Here is a 23,017-nt window from a genome sequence, read left to right on the forward strand (position 1 = left end):
TTTTACAGTGTATTTGCAGTGATCAGAAAACAAAATATTCTGTCACTGCTGTGGGGCGGACTGAAAGCAAATGTGCGCACAAGATCAGGCCTGATCGGGCGAACACTGCGTTTTTTGTAGAGCCTATAGAACATGTCCTATTCTTGTCCGCAATTGCAGACAAGAAAAGGCATTTTCTATATAGTTCTGGCAATGTGCGGATCCGCAAAATGCGGAAAGCACATTGCCGGTGTCCGTGTTTTGTGGATCCGCGGTGTCTGTGTTTTGCGGATCCGTGGATCCGCAAAACACATACGGACATCTGAATGGAGCCTTACAGGGGGGTGATCAATGACAGGGGGGTGATCAGGGGTTAATAAGGGGTTAATAAGTGACAGGGGGGTGTAGTGTAGTGTGGTGATTGGTGCTACTTACAGAGCTGCCTGTGTCCTCTGCTGGTCGATCCAAGCAAAAGGGACCACCAGAGGACCAGGTAGCAGGTATATCAGACGCTGTTAACAAAACAGCGTCTGATAAACTTTTCAGAGGTTAAAAAAATCGCATCTACAGCCTGCCAGCGAATGATCGCCGCTGGCAGGCTGTAGATCAGTTTGTTTACCTTCCGATCCTGTGAACGCGCGCTCCTGTGTGCGCGCGTTCACAGGAAATCTCGCGTCTTGCGAGATGACGCGCCAAAGCGTCAAGGAGGAACAAACTGACCGCCCGCAGGACGCATCCCTGCGTTAGGCGGTCGGGAGATGGTTAAAAGAACTGCTATGTTTCCCTTAGGTTTAATCAAGCTTCTTGTAGCTGTCTCTTTTTGCGGAACGGAATTGCGGACCCATACATTTCGATGTGGCCGCACGACGTGCGGCCCCGATCTGGAATTGCGGACCCGGATCCGCAATTCCGATCCTGAAAAAAATAGAACATGTCCTATTCTTGTCCGCAATAGTGGACAAGAATAGGCATATTCTCTTAGTGCCGGCAATGTGCGGTCCGCAAAATGCGGAACGCACATTGCCGCTGTCCGTGTGAATGGACCCTAAATGTGAGGTAAATTAGTTTCCAATGTAGTATTAATAACTAAACAATTAAATAATAAACATATTGCATTGTCTACTTACCACCATAAGATGATCTGGCTCTTGGTCTGGCTCTGGGGACTCCCTTGTCACTCTCCCCCCCCCTCCCTCCCTTGTCACTCTCCCCCCCTCCCTCCCTTGTCACTCTTTTCCCCCCTCCCTTGTCACTCTCTTCTCTTCCCTCCCCTCCCTTGTCACTCTTTCCCCCCTCCCTTGTCACTCTCCCCCCCCCTGTCACTCTCTTCCCCCCTCCCTTGTCACTCTCTTCCCCCCCTCCCTTGTCACTCTCATTTCCTTCCCACCCCCCTCCCTTGTCACTCTCATTTCCTGCCCCCCCTTGTCACTCTCATTTCCTTCCTCCCCCCCTTGTCACTCTCATTTCCTCCCCCCCCTTGTCACTCTCATTTCCTCCCCCCCTTGTCACTCTCATTTCTCCCCCCCTTGTCACTCTCATTCCCCCCCTTGTCACTCTCAATTCCTCCCCCCCTTGTCACGCTCATTCCCCCTCCTCCCTTGTCACTCTCATTCCCCCCCTCACTTGTCACTCTCATCTCCCCCCCATGCCTCCCTTGTCACTCTCATTTCCTTCCCCCCCTCCCTTGTCACTCTTATTTACTTCCCCCCTCCCTTGTCACTCTCATTTCCTCCCCCCCTCCCTTGTCACTCATCTCCCCCCCATGCCTCCCTTGTCACTCTCATTTCCTTCCCCCCCTCCCTTGTCACTCTTATTTACTCCCCCCCTCCCTTGTCACTCTCATCTCCCCCCCATGCCTCCCTTGTCACTCTTATTTCCTTCCCCCCCTCCCTTGTCACTCTTATTTACTTCCCCCCTCCCTTGTCACTCTCATTCCCCCCCTCCCTTGTCACTCTCATTTCCTCCCCCCTCCCTTGTCACTCTCATCTCCCTCCTCCCTCCCTTGTCACTCTCATTTCCTTCCCCCCCTCCCTTGTCACTCTTATTTACTTCCCCCCTCCCTTGTCATTCTCATTTCCTTCCCCCCCTCACTTGTCACTCTCATTTCCTCCCCCCTTGTCACTCTCATTCCCCCCCACTCTCATTCCGATTACTCCTTAACCTGTTGGGGACACAGGGCGTACAGGTACGCCCTGATGTCCCGGTACTTAAGGACACAGGGCGTACCTGTACGCCCTGTGTATTTCCGATCACCGCTGTGCAGTGGGTGGTGATCGGAACTGGGTGCCTGTTGAAATCAATCAGCAGGCACCATGGGACAATGCCGAGGGGGGTCCTGTGACGCCCCCCGTATCGGCGATCGCAGCAAACCGCAGATCAATTCAGACCTGTGGTTTGCTGCGTTTCCGGGTTATTCTGGTCTCTGGTGACCCGATAACCCGGAATAGGATGGTGATTGGTGGTGTGATGGTGACATCACCTCTCAGGATCGCTTCTGATTGGCTCCAGGGCGGGCGGGGGGTTTAACTTACTGCAGCTCTGCTCTCCTCCTCTTTTCTGTGTCCGGAGCCGTGGAGAGAAGAGCAGCGTCCAGCTCCGGAGCCCAGCACCCCCACTGAGCCACCATAGTGCCATCTGGCACTAAAAAGGTACAATAGGGACAGGTTAGGGAGAGCTTAGATAGGTAGGGATAGTCAGGGAAATTTTAGGGGGGAAAAAAAGTTTGATTTTTGCATCACCCTGATCGGGTGTCTGGGGTCCACAGCACACTCAGCTGTGTGACCCTAGAGCCCCCCAGGGGTACCTCATTAGTACTGCAGATGGCACCCCTAGAGTAGAAACTCCTTAAAAGTGACCCCATCTAAGAAACTACACCCCTCAAGGTATTCAAAACTGATTTTACAAACTTTTTTTTAACCCTTTAGTTGTTCCACAAGAGTTATTGGCAAATGGAGATGAAATTTCTGAATTTAAATTTTATGTAACCTTGCCTCACAAAAATGTAATTTGGAGCAACCAAAAATCATATGTACCCTAAAAATAGTCCCAACTTAACTGCTAGCTTATCCCATAGTTTCCAAAATGGGGTCACTTTTTTGGAGTTTGTGCATCAGGGGGGCTTCAAATGGGACATGGTGTAAATAAACCAGTCCAGCAAAATCTGCCTTCCAGAAACCATATGGTGTTCCTTTCCTTCTGCACCCTGCCGTGTGCCCGTACAGTAGTTTACAACCACATATAAGGTGTTTCTATAAACGACAGAATCAGGGCAATAAATATTGAGTTTTGTTTGGCTATTAACCCTTGCTTTGTTACTGGAACAAAAAGGATTAAAATGAAAAATTTGCCAAAAAATTTAAATTCTGAAATTTTATCTCCATTTGCCAATAACTCTTGTGGAACACCTAAAGGGTTAACAAAGTTTGTAAAATCAGTTTGAATACCTTGAGGGGTGTAGTTTCCAAAATTGAGTTTTGTTTGGCTGTAAAACCCTTGCTTTGTTACTGGAAAATATTTATTAAAATTAAAAATCGTTTTAAATACCTTGAGGGGTGTAGTTCCCAAAATGATCCAAAAATGAAGTAGACATATGGGGAATGTAAATTAATAACTATTTTTGGAGGTATTACTATGTATTATAGAAGTAGAGAAATTGAAACTTGGAAATTTGCTAATTTTTAACATTTTTGGTAAATTTGGTATTTTGTTATAAATAAAAATTAATATTTTTTACTCCATTTTACCAGTGTCATGAAGTACAACATGTGACAAAAAAACTATCTCAGAATGGCCTGGATAAGTAAAAGCATTTTAAAGTTATTCACACATAAATTGACACTGGTCAGATTTGCAAAAAATGGCCTGGTCCTTAAGGTGAAAATGAGCCCGGTCCATAAGGGGTTAAACCTGGAGCACGTATGTATACCGCAGGTTGAGAAACACTGCTCCACAACATAAGCCAGACTTACATGAATGGTTAAAGATGACGATAAGGAATCATTTGGACTCCACACAATAGGTTAGCTTAAGCCAATTCTGGACCAAATCATGGTGGTATTTCTACAGTAAGTATTAGAGATGACCAAAGTTTGGTAAAATTTGATTCGGCTGCTTTGCAAACTTTTACAAACAAATCTGCTTTGTGATGAATTACTTAGTCATGAAGGACATTTCTTTGTAAGTAGTGGGTGCAATAAAAGGGAGCGGTGATTGTGTAGCTCCCCATCATTGTACCCCTCAGATGCCGCATTCAGACATAATCGCAACATCTGATGTAAATAAAAGAGTGCAAAATCTTTAAAAAAAAATAAAAATAACCTAATCCATTTGCTCATGAAGGAACGGCCGCTACCATGTTGCTTGTAGGTCTGGGGCGAAATCTCACAAGGCCCGAGATGACGTCATCACGTCGGCCGGCGTACACCACACACAGGATTTCGACCAAGATCTTCAAGCAAGATGGCGACAGGCCACCAATCGCGAGCAAATGGAGAATGTGAGTATTAATTTTTTTGTTTTTTTTACACTATTTGAGGTTAAATCGATTCCCTACCGTTAAGCACAAAGAAATTCGACTTTGAGGCGAATCGAATTTATCCTGAAGTTTGAATCTAAGTCCACTTTGTGGACTTTCGATTCCCTCATCCCTAGTCACCAGTAAGGATCTTAATTCTATGATTCGAAAGGCGTTGATGTTGTTTGTGCACTGTATTATTGGATTTTACTGCTGGGAGGAATAAATGTCATTGCTTTTTTTGGAAGCTGGATCTATCTCTTCATTTTCAAGTTACATTGTTTGCCTGGTCTTGGGCATGTCCGTGCTTCCGTAGTGATTAGAAGGTGAGCGCTGTTGGCTTCTTTTTGGGCTTATCCCTAGTGAATATGATACTATTACTGTGTGTAAGCATTACTAAGTATTGTGTATATTGTGTAAGGCTATTGTGCAAGACTTAAATTGCGGCCTAGTCTGGATCTGTACGTGTGAGATACACCCTTTACATACTGTGGTTGTATTTAATTATTTGAAAAACAACCATTTTGGGGGGAAAAAAATTTAATTGCAGCCTAGTCTGGATCTGTACATGTGAGATACACCCTTTACATACTGTGGTTGTATTTAGTTATTTGAAAAACATCCATTTTGGGCAAAAAACTTTAATTGCGGCCTTTGTCTGGATCTGTACGTGTGAGATACACCCTTTACATACTGTGGTTGTATTTAGTTATTTGAAAAACAACCATTTTGGCCAAAAAACTTTAATTGCGGCCTAGTCTGGATCTGTACGTGTGAGATACACACTAAAGATACTGTGGTTATATTCTTCTATTAATAAAGCACCCTTTTTGGGCAAAATACACATTTTTACAGCCCTTGCTGCATCAGCACGTGTGAAATTCAAGGGTTATATACTGCTGTCATATTCTGTTATTAAACAAAAAACTTAATTTTGCAGCCTTTACTGCATATGTCATTGTGAGATACACACTTTAGATACTGTGGTTCTATTCAGACTACTTGTAGCCTAGGTATACCGTAGCAGTAAATGTGATGTTAAGACTTGATACAGTAGTTCTAAAAATCAACACACTGTTGTTCTTTAACATTATCAACAAGATTGCATTCATTCTTATCTAAATGATAAGATATACACAAATATCAATATTACTTTCAATGGGAAAAGAAAATTCTAAATAGATATTGAAGCAGAAATTCAGCGTAACAAAAATGAAGCAGGTCGAAAAATTAATATTCAGTATATAAACAGTATACAGCAGAGATCAGCAACCTTCGGTACTCCAGCTGCTGTGAAACTACAACCTCAAGCATGCAACATGCGCGGCTGTTCTTCTAACTCCCATAGAAGTGAATGGGACACTATGGGAGTTGTAGTTTCAGAACAGCTGGAGTGCCAAAGGTTGCTGATCCCTGGTATACAGGGATGCTTGAAGGTTTGTGAACCCATCAGATTGTTCTATATTACTTTAAATAAATGCAACTAAACACTTATTGAAATTGTTCATTAGTCCTGCACATCACAGGAATTTCAGCCCATTCCTCTGTACAAAACAGATTCAACTCCGTTATGTTGGTGGGTTTCCTTCCATGAACTACTCGTTTCAGGTCCTTCTAGGATTCAGGATAGGACTTTGACTTGGCCATTCCAAAACTTTAACTTTATTCATCTTTAACCATTTTTGGGTAGAACGACTTGTGTGCATAGGATTGTTGTCTTGCATGTCCCACATTCTTGAGATTCAGCTCACGAACAGATGCCCTGACATTTTGGTTTAGAATTTGCTGGTATAATTCAGAATTCATTGTTCCATCAAACACAGCAAGCCATCCTAGCCTGAAGGCAGCAAAACAAGCCCAAATCATTATTCTACCATTGCCGAGTTTCATAGGTGGGATGAGGTTTTTATGCTGGAGTGCAGTGTAGAGATGAGTGAATCCGTTTGTAACAAACCCAAAGCTTTTCAGGTTAGTTTTAGAAGAATCCAGTAAATTGGCATGCAGCGGGTAAAAGCACGAGGGAGGAAGAAGATGGATGCTCACATGACCCTGAGAAGTGGGGGAAAGTGGGGGGCACGGCTTTCTCTGATTGGCTTACAGGCTGACAGACAGCCTGTATGAGCCAATTAGTGCTGCAGCAGGCAGCTAGGATTTTCACAAAATGAGCAGAATGCCATTCTGTGTTGGGCTATGAATGAGGGTGGGTAGGTCTATGCAGTGCATATCAGAAAATGATCTTAGGAACAGTGTACAGTCACAATAAAGCTTCTGTTCTAGCATCATGGACAGTGAAGGGTAAGGCTAGAAAGAAGAAGAATTGTGTAGAATAGGGAAAGGCAAGGAAAGCTTTCAGCCAGGGAGTGAGAAGTTAGAAGCTGAGGTTAGGTGTGCCTGGAAGTGCCCTCTAACTACAGTTACTGCCTCATAACACAACTGCAGCTGCTGCAGCAACTCAACAGCCGATATCTGCAAGAACATTTCTTTTTTTGCCCATACAACTTTTTTTCTTTTTTCTCATGTAGGGGGAATACGCTCAATACAACTGTACAACACATTTTTTTTTTATCCAAAGAGTAGAGTTTTAATTCTCAGTGAAAACACGTGGAATAGTCCAAAATCTGGGACAGGGCATCTCCAGACAGTTCAAGTTTTTTTGGTTTTGTTTTGCTGAAATAACAATGCAAGTCTGAAACACTTGTTTTACAATCCAGAGAGTATAGTTTTGAATCTCTGAGAGAAAACACTGGAAATATTAGTCCAAAATCTGTGACAGTGCATCTCTAGACAGTTCAAGGGTTTTTCAGTATTGCAAAAATAGCAACACATGTGTGCAACATGTAATTTACAATACAGAGAGTAGCATTTTAAATCTCTGAGTAAAAACCCTGGAAATACTAGTCTGACACCTGTGATTGGGCATCTCCAGACAGTTAAAGGGTTTTTTAGTGTTGCGAAAATAGCCATACAACTGTACAGCACATGGTTTACAATACAGAAGGTAGGGTTTTAAATATCTGAGTGAAAACACTGACAACAGTAGGCCAAACTATTTTACAGGTCATTTACAGACAGTTCAAGTGTTGGTGTTGGAGGGAGGGGGGAATATTTTCAAAGTAGGCTGACAACTTGCGTTTTACACTAGAGAAAGTATTTTTTTCCTGAACTTGCATATTTGACGCACATAAGACATTAGGCCCAAATCTGTTAGTGGCGCTGATGCTGTATTATTTCTAAAATAAATTGTCAGTAGTAGTGTCTTAAGTGTGTTTTTAGAAAGACAATTACATTTTTTGCACATTTTTCGCAATAAATTGCCAAGTCTAATATTTCTGACACATTTAATTGATTTGGTTATCTTTATCAACTCTGAGGACTTCTATGAAAATCTAATGTCGTTTTCAATAAAAAAGGCTTCACAAACGTTGAAGCATCACTGTAAATGCATAAAGGCTTAAAGACTACAGACACTTTTGAGGCATTTTTTATTATTCTATTGTTCTAGGCAAAAAAAAATAATGTAAATGTGTATTTATGAGCTTCAGAAGTGAAGAAATAAGGGCTACAGATTGAGCCATCTATCTGATGGAGCTCAGGGAGAGGGAGAAGCAGAGAAGGGAAACTGAATACTGTAAAAGAGAAATAATTTGATTAATAAAGATCAATAAGGCGGGTACTTTCACACTAGCGGCAGGGGACTCCGGCAGGCTGTTCCGGCGGGTGAACAGCCTGTCGGATCCGTCCTGCCACTAGTTCACGTGTGCCCCCGGACTGTCTCTCCGTCCACATTGACTATAATGGGGGCGGGGCAGAGTCCGACGGCAGCACGGCAGCGCACGCCGAGAGTTGGCCGGACTAAAAGTACTGCATTGCAGTACTTTTAGTCCGGCCGCCTCTCGGTGTGCGCTGCTGCTGAAACTCCGCCCCCATTATAGTTAATGGGGATAGAGTGACAGGCCGGGGGTACTTGTGAACTAGCGGCAGGATGGATCCGACAGGCTGTTCACCCGTCGGAACAGCCTGCCGGAGCCCTCTGTGTTAAACTAGCCTTAGATAAGTAGAATACAATAATAAAAAATGTCCCCAAAGCTGTCTAAACTTGCCATGTATATTAGATAAATGTTGGTCAAATCATCTGACTTCGGCAGGACCATCCAACCATCTAAAATGTATGGCGATTTCTTGACTGATCCCCAATGACATATGTTAAGAGAAATAAGGATTGAGTAGTTGATTTCAACTGCGAAATTCTTTTATTCTCTGTAAAATAAACTACTATGTGCATGGGGAAGGTCAGGAGAGAATGTGTATGGCCGGCCATAAAGAGGTTTCTTCCAGTTTCCTATATTGATGACCTATTCTCAGGATAGGTCAATATCAGATCGACCACCGCTGATCAGCTTGTTCCAGCACTGCATTCTCTTCAATGTTTACTTGCCCACTGTTGACATTGTAGCAGCGAGCAGGCGTAATTATAGGTCCTCTGTCCCATTCACTTGAATTGCATGTAGTTACAACAGTTCATTCTCATTCAAGTGAATGGAATGGAGGAGCTGTAATTACACCTGCTGGCTACTTCAGTGTAGACAGTATACCTAAATTATAGTATTAATGTTATAGTTCTTTGTATAAAATTGGATCTTGTGTAGAGCCAAAATATGGCACATGCGTCAACCTTAAACTTTCCCCATTGTGCAAGCTATACAATCTAATGGAATACATTTTCATGTTAGATGAGTGTTATTATGGTGGAAGCAAACATGTTAGGCTAATATAAAGGAACTTTTATACGGGCCAAGGATTGGGATATATATCAGGAATGAGTCTTCTTACAAATGCTTGCCACCAGTAATTACCCTATGTAAATGTGTCACTGATCACCTGGTGAATGAAGAAATGCTCATTCATCGGGTGATTGTATCTTTTATGCAGACAATAAAATCATTATTTGCCTGCAGTAGATCTCCCAATGTAAACAGTAATCTGCTTCCAGTAAACAATTATTGGCATTTAGGGGGGGAGCTCCCTCTCTGACCCCATCGGCCTCCTGTACTGCGATGACTGGGTGCCGATGGCTCCATTGCAACCCCAAGCCTTGCAAAAGCCTTGGGTCCCACCAGCTATGGAGGATTATGAGGCCCAACTATGGGTCTCCTAGGCAGCTGTCAGTGTGAAACTGACAGTTCAATGCAGCACAACACAGCATGTATTGTACTGCATTGAAACAGGGATCAAACCCTGAAAAGTTGAAGTCCCACAGTGGGACAAAAATAAAAAAATAAAATTTTCAAAAAAAAAAAAAGTGTTCTTTCCCTTTATTAAGTCACATACAATAAAAAGAATATATATAGAATATAAAGCAGAGGATTAGGTATTACCGTGCCCATAAAGACTGGCTCTATAAAATCTCACATGATCTACCCCATCAGAAGAAAGCAATAAAAAACTGCCAAAATAGCCATTTGTTTGTTACCTCTCCTCACAAAAAGCGTAATAGCCAGCTATCAGTGCTATGTACCCCAAAATGTTACTGATAATAATATCACCTCATCCCACAAAAAAATAAACCCCTACACATGACAATTAGTAGGAAAAAAAAAATTACTCTCAGAAAATGGCGACACAAAAATATATATTTTTTTCAAAAATGCTTTTATTGGCTTCCATTAAATCCAGGAAATACAGGTACCAACATGCATGCTGAGCCCACTCCATTATGGCACCAAAAATGGTAAAAAGCAGAGTGGACCCAGCATGGATTTGCAACCTGCACTCTCTGAATTTTAGGGTGGCCATTATGGCACATAACAGGTAGGATTTAGTGTTAGGTTCCCATCTTATAGAGATCACCTTGACGTTTGGCAGACGGGCCCAAATAATTTTGTACAAAATGTATTTGCCAAGAATCTCAAATTTTCAAAATAAGCGTAGCATTAGCACTAGCATATTTAACTATGGCATTATTGTACTTTATTTGGTTGGCAGAGTGCTATTGCATTGTGTTTTTTTCTTATGATCCGAAGCAGGCTTCACTCAACCCCAATCATAATCCCTGACAAGAAGAGCAAAGAGGAGGATGAGGCAGCTCTTTAGCTCAGTGTTGTGAATTAACTTGTTCTGATGTGTCATTAGGACAGGTTTTGAATGTAGTAATAGGATGGCGTCTATTTTATTTCTCCTAATGATTGCCAAGCCATTATAACTAATGAAAGGTATTTGAGAATATATTTCTAATAAAGTAATATTTAAGCATTTCAGTAATTTCATTTTCCCGGAGAACACCTTTAAGGTGAAAATTGGCTGTGTCCTTAAAGGGATTCTGTCACCACATTTTACCACCTACAGTAAAACATAGCTACTTGTAGGTCTCCCTGAGCTGTATTAAATGATGCCCTTATTAACTAATAGTCTTGATTTATTTCTTTATAAAATCGATTTGAGTGATATGCTAATGACGTACATAAGGTGCTCAAGGGGATGTCCTTTCCTAAGTTGGTGCCCAGCCGCACCCCTCGGTCCAGTGCTTAGCACCGCCTTCCTGAGTCCAGCGCCGCCTCTAATATAATATATTCAAGAGCCGGCGCGCTGACGTATATTATATTAGAGGCGGCGCTGGACTCAGGAAGGCGGCGCTGGGCACCGGACCGAGGGGTGCGGCTGGTCGCCAAGTTAGGAAAGGACATCCCCTTGGGCACCTTATGTAAGTCATTAGCATATCACTAAAATCGATTTTATAAAGAAATAAATCAAGACTATTAGTTAATAAGGGCATCATTTAATACAGCTCAGGGAGCCCTACAAGTAGCTATGTTTTACTGTAGGGGGTAAAATGTGGTGACAGAATCCCTTTAAGGGATTACGTAACAATTGTAGTAGCTGAATAAAGTACTAAAAAAGACAGCATCTCCAGACATTTTGATTCTAGATGTAGGTTCACCCTCCAGAGTTACTAATGTCCTGTCATATTGTTCTACTCAGTCCCAAAATACTGAGTAATTATCATAACTACGCTATTGTAACCAAAATCTCTCTGCTGGTGTCTCACAGGAGAAGAACATTATGCTTCTGCTTGTTTCCATATAAATAACAATCCAGTCTTCTTATTTCTTCAAGATGTTTTAATTAAAGATAATTACAATTGAATGTTATGCCTTTCACAACTTATCTATAACATAAAGATAAGCCTGACGGTTAATAACTGCGGTAATAGCAGGCAGCCATGTGTTCGATTAACATGCAGTGTGTGGGATGGACATTAATATTCTCAACAGCAATAAGGATACTGCAGTTTATGAGAGCAATCCTTCTAGACTCATTTCAACAGTTTTCTAGTTTACGTATTTAGCACAAATATGGCCAAACTGGTGGCAATAAGTGAGTACATAACTGCTGGTTATGATGTATTCTAAAACAACAAAATGGACAAAAGTAGCAGAGCTGAATTAGTCACTGACGGTGCCTTAGTAGTATCATAATGCATAAGTTCTATTGCCTTAGTGTTTTGTGAGTAACTATAATTTTTCATAAAGGTGACACTACTTTGATGATATTTTATTAGCAGGTGAATGTCACTTTTAGAGACATTCAGTGGCAACTTGTGAAAGAGAACTGCTTAAAATATGAATTATGTAATTTTAGGTGCTGTGCTTTTCTCTTATGTCACTGACAAATATGATATCCTTTGATAAAATAAAAAAAAGGTCTGCAGCTCTACAGCAGTTTTCTGTTTCCGTTACAAATATTCAATGCTGTTAAATACAGTAATACATTTTCCCAGTTGTCTGCTATGTGCGATCATCTATCGAAGCCTAAATTGTCATAACACATTACAATTGTATTTTTATGGTACAACTAATCAATTATATTAAAGAGCATTTCCCCAAAAACAACAAAATCCCTAAAATGATATGTCTATAACTGACAAACAACAGCAATATTATTTTCATTGAGTTTTTCCCCCAAAGGTCTTCAAATGCTGAACATAAGATAGAAGACAACAACTTATATAATCAAAAGGCAATTATAGGTAATAGTTCACCACCAAAACTGTATGGCATTGTTGAATCATAAGAATGGTGTGGCCAGGATACAAGAAAAAGGTGCAAAATGGTGAATAAAAAAATAGTAAAAATAATAGATGACTGGTACATAAAATATTGTAATATACAGATTGTGGTGTTCATAATGCATGTGATCAATATTTGTGCTTAAAGGGATTCTGTCAGATAGTTTTAGCATATAGAGCCCTTTACATGTGCTGCTAGATCTCCACTAGCATGTCCGTAATATACATGTGCCATATCTAGGGATGCTTTAGTTTAGTTAGAAAAATTAGCATATTTATAAAATCGTTTTTCTAACCAAACAAAAGCATCCCTAGCTATGGCACATGTATATTATGGACATTCTAGTGGAGATCTAGCAGCACATGTAGAGGGCTCTATATGCTAAAACTAGCTGACAGAATCCCTTTAAGCAACATCCAGTGTCATTGAATGCCAGTTAGAATGTCAAATCAAACATACAGTGTCCACACACAGTACTGCTAAACTAACACAGCCATATACCACCAATATCCAAGTAATACTGCTCTATAGTTTCTAAATGTTCTTTTGCAACATTCTAATAACGCCTCCTTAAGCACACACCCGAGACCCCGGCAAATCAGCTGTTAGAAGAGGCCTTGAGCACCGCAGCCTCTTCCTAGGCCAATGACATCACTGTACATCAGTCATATGGCCTAGTTGCAACTCAGCCCCAATCAAGTCAATGGTGCTGAGCTGCAATACTGAGCTGCCACTATATGATGTAGAGCTTTGCTGAGTTCAGCGGCTAGCTAAAACAGCTGATCGAAGGGCATGCCAGGACTTGGACCCCCACTTTTGTGGTAATGATGATAAATCATCATGATATTTTCTAGGATAACCCCTTCAAATGTCAGTGGAAATCAGCACTCTGCTTGATTATTGAAATTGACAGCGAAGCAAAATGTTTTCTATTTCACTCTGAATGCTAATGAGGTCCTAGAAAGGAGCTATTTGGCTGCCAGGAGTATTCCACTAAAGAATTTCCATTCTTCATAGTGTTTCATCTGTTGCTGTTAGAAGGATACAGAAGATCTGTTAGAAAGAACTTATGCAAGTCTCTGAATACTTACATACGGTACAATCACCTAAAAAAAAAAAATTACAATAATTATCTTATTTGTCCACCGACACCAACCCAGAAATTATGAAAAACACCAAGACAAAGGCCTGCTGGTCTTCTCACTCACATTGCTTTGGATTTGACTTGCCACATTTCTCAGATTACGCAGTTATTTTGGTGGTGATAGATAGGTTTATACCAAAAACCGGTCTACGTTCTGCTTGTCAGTTGGCTAAATTATTCATACTCCATATCTTCCATTTCTGTTGCTTTCCACAACATATTGTGGCTGACAGTGTTCAGTTCACTTCAAAATTCTGGTGAGCTATCTGCAAACTCTTGGATGTATCTTCGGATTTTTCTTCTGCGTGTCATCTTTAGTCTAATGGGCCATTTCACAAACGAACATGAAGATGACTGCGTTGAGTTGTTGCCTTGGGCAGAATTTTCTCATAATAATAACATCAGTGAGTTGACAGATAAATCTACTTTTTTATTGTGTATGGTCACCAAACCAATATTCTTTTACCTGTTTCCACATCTTCGAGTTCCAGCAGCTGATGTATAGGAGGAAGTTCTTTCCAGAATCTGGCAGGAAACCAAAACCACATTTGAAAAAACTCCTCTCAACTTCTTTTACCACACCCTTTTATTGCAACACATAGCTAAACCCGTAGATCTCTTATATATTAAGGCATGGGAGGTTGACTTGCAGACAACATTTTCTGAGATCCAACTCAAATCGCTTCTGAAGTCTTCCAAAATCACTTCTAGATGCACACGTATACAAGAAAGAGGTTTTAAAATCCTGTCTAGATGGTATATGACTCAGGAAAGAATACGCAAAATAGACAATTCATACCCTGTTACATGTTGGAAGTGTGACTCAGGTACAGGGTCCTATTTCCACATGTGGTTGTCCTGTGATAAAGTATTACCCTTCTGGTCGGAAATCCTTGACATTAACAATACAATCTGCAGTACCTCTCTGAAATGTGCCCCAGAGGTTCTCTTGTTGCTCCTACTGCCCAAAGACATCCCCCTCAACATCAAACTTCTCCTCCGCCCTCTAATTGCATCAGCCAGATTATTACTGGCCCATCATGGAAATCTACCACAATACCATTTATCTCTAAATGGATTGTGAAAGTAGACCAGATCTACAGACTAGAAGAATTATCCTTCTGGGAATTCCGCAACCATGCTAAAGTTGAAACAATTTGGCACCCATGTAGGATCTATAAGGGATTTCAGGAAGAGGGGACTGGCGAGACAATACTACTGGGCAACACTACATAGATATTATAGCCTATCATACCTGAGCCCAGAAGTGGAGTCTTTTCACATTTCACATCGCACATCACAAATACTGTAGTAATGCGTCAACTCCACAGCAACACATCAAAGGAAGCCTTTACCTCGCCTGCAATGCACACACCATCTCTCTTTTCCATCCCTTCCCACCTTTCAGACTTTTTTGTTATTTCAGTTTAAGTTACATACTGTTATATGCATAAAACAAAAAAAAAACTAAAATACTGTTTACTAGTACTCAGCAGATATCATAATGATTGGTGGATTGTGAAGGTGTAACACCCCAGAGTTGTGTTACTACACTCCTCTACCCCGCTATAATCTGTTAAGAGCCTTTACCTTCTCATCTGATATGATTTTACATTATGTCATTCACAAATGTGCATAAACCATGTTAAATGTAAATTATTGCTGTAATTTCCATGTCCATCAGCAGGTGGCAGCAATGCGTTGGTAAGGAGTTAGTTTCAGTTTAGTATTTCTAAGTTGGAATGGTTCATTCCAGCTTAGCTCCCCCTCTGTGGAGGTGTGGACTATTCCCACAGCTTACACTCTGGGAGGAGAAGGAAGTTATTGAGGAGTGTAGCCCAACCCCTGCTCGGGGTAGGGTGTGTGTGTTAGGAGCTCTCCGATATAAGGAACCAAGCCAGGATCTTGTCTCGGCTGAGATATTGATCAATCCCCAGCCTGAGCCCTGCAGCCTCAGCTGGATGAAGAAAGCAGACAACCTCCAGTTCCAGGAAGAAAGCATTCCCTGAGAATATAACTGTGAGTAAAGTCCAGAAACCCAGGAGAAGCCATATTATTCCTCAGCTAGTCAGTCCCCATAAAGCAGAAGATAGAAAGAAGTGCAGAAGCCAAATTCTGCCACAGTTTTAGAGCTACTAAGCAGACGTCCTTTTCTGTAAGCTCCAGGTTGATAGAGCTGAAGATTCATTCCTGCCAACCATTGCTGAAAGCCGGCTGGGACCTGAGACCAAAGCTGTACATTGCTTGGATGAAAGTTATCTTCAGTAAAGACAAGTTTGAACTGTACCTAAAGGTCTGGACATCAGTTTCTGCTGCAAAATCCCTCTATTACTCCTCCTATCACTACACTCCAATTTATTGCAAGTGAGCCAGGAGTCTAGCCGTACCCAGGTAGGAGACACCGTTGACACCATTATCATCACCATACAGAGACATTATGGGCAATTACACCACTCTGGCATTCCTAACCTGGGGCAAGAGTTATAACACCTTTGAAGGGCCCTGGGATAGTACCCTGTGCATGCTGCAAATGGCGTCACGACAAATACTGAACATTTTAACAATCCGTTCCTGGCCCCTGCTAAGGGCCATATGCACAGACACTTACTGTTTTTGTACTGTATTTGTGTCTTGTGTGACACCATACCATTTCACTCTGTGAATGTTTCATATGCTTTACCCATCTGTGATTTTGTTCTACTTATTAAAATGAAATGAGATTTGAAAATAAAAAGAAAAAAACCTCCTCTCAGAGAAAAAAATAATAATTTGCAGATCAAAAAAGTTAACAATCTCCTCACTTTGCTCCAGGTGACAAGGTATGCCTTTTGTTTAAATATATTAAGTTCAAAGTATCTTACAAACTGGTTCCTCGCTTCCTTGGACCATTTGAAATCATCAAGAGAATTATTCCTATTTGTTACTGAAGGCAAATGTGACTCCATGTTGTCTTCTCTATGATGTACAGAATTGTTATAATATCTCACCTACGCACTTCACATCCTCCCCCCGCTGTGAGTTAGGTTCACTTATCTGTCTCAGGACAGATTCTGGGAATCTCCCAGAATTAGAACAAATGTTCTAATTCACTCAGGGTCATTCGGCACAACAACATACGTTCTTATATGTGACGTATTACATACCCATAAAAGGGATGTTCCAATTGTATCTGTATGGGCGTCAATGTTTATCATTTTATGATTGGTTTAACGCTGTTGTTGTGCAAACTTTTCTGTTGCCTATATGAGGCCAAGCAATAGCATAATAAAATCAGAGTGTTTCTCAGTGATTGCCTGTGTGCATGTCTGTTATTGCCAACTGAGAAACATCTCTCCTGACGTCAGTGACATCAAACCAAGGTGGTCGTAGAGGTCCAGAAAGGTCCAAATCCTTTCAGTTGGGGGCTCCGTTCCGGGATAGAGAAGGCCATCCTCGTGTCCGGTAAGAGAGACATCCCTTTTGTCCACTGCCGGGTACGAGGGCACTGGCCACATCTCTACCCGTAAGTTTTTATTATGTATCCGGGATACATTGTTAAGCCTTAAAAATAAACTCCGGGAGTTTATAATGAGTACTTTGAGTACTTTCATGAATAAGGCCGGCACTTGGAGTGCCACGCACGGAAAAAAAATCTCCGGGAGATTTGTTTTGTGTCAGGGACACATCATAGGATCACATGATCCATTCCGTAAGTTGTGTGTCAGGGACACACCATAGATTCTCCGGGAGAATCTATTTACTTTATCTAACTGTCGACAGAGATTTTTTTTTGTACCAGAAGTACATGTAAGAGAACAGTCTCCGGGAGACTGACCTACCTTGGTTTGACGCATACCTATATTTAGAGTATAAGATACATAGAGTCTTAAGATTAATCTGTTTGTGTGAGAGCTATTGTTATGGTGGTAAGTGTAAGAACATATCTCCCTGTAATATTATCACTCTGTCATTTGATGCATTTTTTTTACTGTGGGTGAAGGAAAATCTAAGTGTGAGTTTCCCCCTCCCAACCAGATACTGAAGGCTGCAAAAAAACTGACAGCCAAATTCTCTTTCCTAATCTCATGTTGATTGTAAAGCAGCGCATTTTCTCATGAACCTCAGACAAAATACAAGACTTTGAGAAACATTTATATGAGAAGGAGGCAGCGGGATGCTTTGAGATCAGAAAGATACAGACCCCCACACATAGTTGCAAACGTTTAGGAAAACCGTGAGTAAGCAGCCGAGACATTTTTCAGTTGCTCTCAGCCATCTACTGCAGCAGCTGTCCGTTTCAGCGTGATAGACTTGAAAAATGCTTTCTTCTCTATTCCGGTTGATAAGTGGACCAGACTAATTTTGCTTTTTCCTTTGAGGAACGTAAACTCACCTGGTGCAGGAGGATGCACCAGGGATATGCAGATTTACTTGTAGTGTACAGCATTGTCCTCCAAGCCAGTTTAAAACACTGGCACCCCCCCCCCCCCCCCAGGGTTCTGTGCTCTTGCAATACGGATTATTTGTTATTGTGCAGTATGTCAGAGGAGGCCAATGTATGTTTATCTTTGTTGAAATGGTTGTCTGAATGTGGACACAAGGTGTCACGCAAGAAAATGCAATGGTGTAAAAAGCAGGTTGAATACTTGCGCCTTGTTCTCACAAAGGGAGAAAGGAGAAAGGAGAAAGATTCCAGTCTGGTAGCGGGCCTGGTCACCCCGCACACCAAGAAAGAAATATTATCTTTCCTTGGTGTGATAAACTACTGCAGACAATGGATTCCTGATTGATCCTACCGTACTATGACAATGTAATGAGACAAGCCACTCTGGCAGACATGCCAGATCTCATTAGGTGGTCTGAGGAAATGTTTAATGTATTTGATTATTTGAAATGTTCTTTAATGACAAGTCCAATTTCAGGCCTCCCTGACTACAAACTCACATTCCACGTATATGCTCGACAAAATTGTAAAACCATGGCGGGTGTGCTGACATAGTATCACGGAGGCAAGTTAAGTCCTTGTGCATTTTTCTCAAAGGTGGTGCCGGCATCCGTCCAAGGAATGCCGGCCTGTCTGAGATCTCTTGCAGCCTGTGCTATCATGGTTGAGCTTGCAATGCCACTCACAATGGGACATGAGACTATCCTGTACACCACACATGATGTAGTAGGCCTTCTCAAAGGCATACACACACAGGACAGGTCCGCACAAAGACTATCTGGATGGGAGATTCTACTCCTCAGCAATCCCTCCCTCCAAATCAAATACGCAACACACACCTCAGGTCCAGCACCTATCTTGAATGCCCTATTAGTACTTAAAGGACCTGAGGATCACTTGACAGAGGCACATGATTGTATACACGCCATACAACATGAGACATCACCCCGCTCTGATTGACAATCTGTACCAGTAGAAGGGGCTCCTGATGTTTTTGTTGATGGATCCTGCAGCAGACCAAATGACAACACTTATCATGCAGGATATGCTATTGTTATGCTACCCAATGTTGTCCTGGAAGCCAGACCCATCACATACCAATCTGCACAAGCAGCAGAATTAATTGCACTCACGAGAGCATGCATACTACATGAAGGCAAGCCAGTCACCATTTACACTGACAGCAGGTACGCACATGGAGTGGTCTGGGACCACGGGGTCATTTGGCAAAGGAGAGGATTCATTGCAGCTGATGGTAAGCACGTCTCACATTCACAACTTGTCATACAACTTTTAGAAGCCATAAGATTGCCCTCACAGATTGCAATTGTCCACTGCAGGGCGCATACTGGTGGTAAGGATCATGTGTCCCAAGGCAATGCCCTGGCAGACGCGGAGGCCAAGAAGGCTGCACTGATGGCCCCGGCCACATTGCAGATGGTGAAATTAGTACCTCCTTCACTTGAGTTAAATCAGATGCTTGTGGATCTCCAGTCCTCAGCTACTGACGATGAAATGGCCGATTGGTGTTATCCAATCGTGCAGAAGAATCCTAGGACAGGATTAATCTACAAGGAGGGGAAGCCATGCATACCACAGCACAGCGCCCCTCTGTTCATTGCACATTTTCATGGAGTAGGACACAACAGCATTCAAACAACACACATGCTGCTAGCACAGAATTTCTATATTACAGGCATTAAACAGTTAGTGTCAGATTATGTGGGAAGATGCATCACATGTTTGAGGAACAACCCAAACACCAATGCTAAGGTCCCACATCAACACCTTGATTACCCCACCACTCCTTTTACACATCTGCAGGTAGACTTCACACACATACCTAGACAGAAAGGTAAACAAGAATACGCCTTGGTCATAGTTGACATGTTCTCAAGATGGCCAGAGGTCTACCCTACAAGATCAGAAGATGCCAAAACAGTAGCAAGGATACTGACACATGACATCATTCCAAGGTGGGGCTGTCCATTGGTAATTGAATCTGACCAAGGGCCAGCGTTCACCTCAAAGGTAAACAAGGAGCTGACAAGACTCCTTTAGGTTGAATGGAAATTTCATATCCCATACCACCCACAAAGCTCCGGCATTGTGGAACGCATGAACAGAACCCTAAAAGATAAATTGAGAAAGGCAACAGGGGGCACATTTGAGAAATGGAAAGATATACTGCCAATAGTCTTAGCTGAGATCAGGATGACCCCTAATAAAAAGCTAGGTATATCACCATTTGAGATACTTATGGGAAGACATTTTCCCACACCATGGGCAAAGAACCCTCTGGTAGTGCAGGAAGGGGACCTCAACCTCATTAGAGAAGAATATGTAACCAGATTGATTAAAACCCTAAGTGAAATTGAGGAAAAAGTTGCTTGTAAATCTCCTTGTCTTCCACAGGAACCAACTCACCCATTCCAAGTGGGAGATATCGTGCTGATAAAGAAATTAAAGAAAGGAAAATTTGCAGGAGACTTCACCTATGGACCACCGACTGCAGTGGTAGCCGCGACCCGCACAGCAGTACTCACGGAAGAAGCACCTACTTGGATCCACGCCACCAGAGTGAAACTGCTAAAGGAGTGACCCCAAAAGGAGGTAATAACGGGGACAGACAGTCCTGACCTCGAAAAAGGACAAAGTAAGGTACTAACGGGAGCAGACAGCTCTGAACTCGAAAAAGGACAAAGTAAGGTACTAACGGGAGCAGACAGCTCTGACCTCGAAAAAGGACAAAGTGAGGTACTAACGGGAGCAGACAGCTCTGACCTCCACCAGGATGCACTCCCTCAATTCTGGAAGATGGCACAGACGGTCCACTTGGACTGTGGGATTACTGACGATCCTAATGACTCTGCCGGAGGATAACAAAGCTGAAGTTGCTATAACTCAGAAAGGTGGAATCACTACCTTCTGGTACAATTCCTCCAGTACTCACGTTGCAACTTACTCCTTCTGTTTATGCAGCATAATGAAGTGCAGTCCTTCCACAAGATGCGGCAACCACTATAAGAATGGACATACCCTCAGAAACAAACAAACCCCCTCAAACCCCATATCTTAACTTTTAACAATATGAGAGCAATATCTGAGCCAACATATGAAGAGGCTCTTGCAGCAGAAACTGGGTTCTCTGATGCCAACCAATGGTTAGAATGGATGAAGTACAGCGCTGCTTCCGTAAATAAAAGTAATTGTTATATATGTGGGACAGCTAAGCCTCACCTAGGTACTGTGCCCTTAATATTGCCCTCCAGTGTTGAGGAATGTTTTTTGCAATTATTCTCAAATTCATCTAGTAACCAGTCTGCATGTGAAGAATGGAAGCAAAAATACCCACTCCTCATAAAAACTCCCGCCCCGGTGCAGGTATACATATCTATCCTGGTAACTATACCTGCCAGAGAGGGGGAGATCAAGGAAGATCCCTGGGTAATTTCACTGAAGGATACTGTGCGACTTACAGTGAAACAGATACCTCCCTCACACAGAATCAAGTATACTCGATTGGAGATGTATATTGGATCTGTGGGGATGGAAAGATAAGATCTAGACTAGAGGGTTCCTGGAAAGGTGAATGTGCCTGCCCTTGCTAAAGCCATCATGAACATACACATCTTCACTGAAAATGAAAAAAGACTCCAACACACATATACGCAACCGTCGCGCCCTCCCAAAAGGTAGCTTTGACCCACACGTATATATTGATGCAATCGGGGTCCCAAGAGGGGTCCCTGATGAATTCAAGGCCAGAGGTCAGGTGGCAGCAGGATTTGAATCCATAATTCCGCACATAGCAATCAACAAAAATACAGACTGGATCAACTATATTTACTATTGTGGTCAGGGCGACGGCCCCTGGACGTAGGAACTAGAGCTAACCTCAAGCTGGGAAATGCCGGGAGCCCGTAGCGAGGATAGGCCTAAAAGGGGGCCTATCCTTAAGGAAGAGCTAAGAAAAGGGAAGGGAGGGAGGGGTACCTGGCCGCACGTCCCGTCCCCTGACCTTTGAGGGGGTTAATATAGCCAAGGGGCGTGGCCTCTGCCCCTCCCACAAATACAGGCTGCACAGCAGCCTTAACTACTTGTGGTCAGGGCGACGGCCCCTGGACGTAGGAACTAGAGCTAACCTCAGGCTGGGAAATGCCGGGAGCCCGTAGCGAGGATAGGCCTAAAAGGGGCCAAAAAGGAGACCCAACCATACCAAACACTCATTGCACCGTACAGGGCAAGTGAACCGAAAGCATCACGGATCTCCGAACGGATGACTTGGACCATATCTGGAGAACACGACTACCTCCAACGTCCCATGCACCTGATAACCTGAGGAGGCATCTGGTGCTTGGACACCGCCTCAAAACGAAAGGAGTGGAGCAGACCCTGTTTAGAGTAAATATACACCTACCGTTACGACACCCGTTTTGAACCAAAAGACCCTTCACGATGGAGGTGCGGGATATACCGTCTTATATCACCGTGACTTCCATCTACCTTACCTCCTTGCCATGTGTACCGCCCCACCGTTCTTGGAGCTGGTTAAATGCTGATGCAATTGAAAGAGTGTCTGGAACCAGGAACGATTTACTCCAATGCTGACTAACAGATGATCATATACGAGAAGGTCTGAATCCTGAGAGCTGCAGACTGAAACAAACAATGGTGAAACGGTTGGAAGTGCCTAGATCAGGCCTCTCAAACCGCGGCCCCTCAGCTGCCGCAACCACAACCCCCACAACGCCCCGCTGCAGGCAGATACCTGCAGGCTGTCCGGGCACCGCGGGAGCCACAACCTCGCAACAGCCGGAGGGCCGCAGCCCACGACCCCCGGCCCAGATGAACCCCGACCATCCACCAAGGGCCCCGATCGGGCACCAACTGTT

At 42.8% G+C, this 23,017-nt stretch overlaps 1 long non-coding RNA gene across 1 annotated transcript; it reads left to right on the forward strand.

The window, feature by feature from the left end:
• The first annotated feature begins 2,153 nt into the window (after positions 1-2,153).
• Positions 2,154-20,693, forward strand: LOC121002132. The gene is made up of 3 exons (XR_005779227.1): positions 2,154-2,164; positions 7,755-7,757; positions 20,538-20,693. It is a non-coding gene; the product is annotated as an uncharacterized LOC121002132 (long non-coding RNA).
• The last annotated feature ends 2,324 nt before the right edge of the window (positions 20,694-23,017 follow it).

This window comes from Bufo bufo, chromosome 5 (assembly GCF_905171765.1).
Source record: "Bufo bufo chromosome 5, aBufBuf1.1, whole genome shotgun sequence".
Lineage (NCBI taxonomy): Eukaryota > Metazoa > Chordata > Amphibia > Anura > Bufonidae > Bufo > Bufo bufo.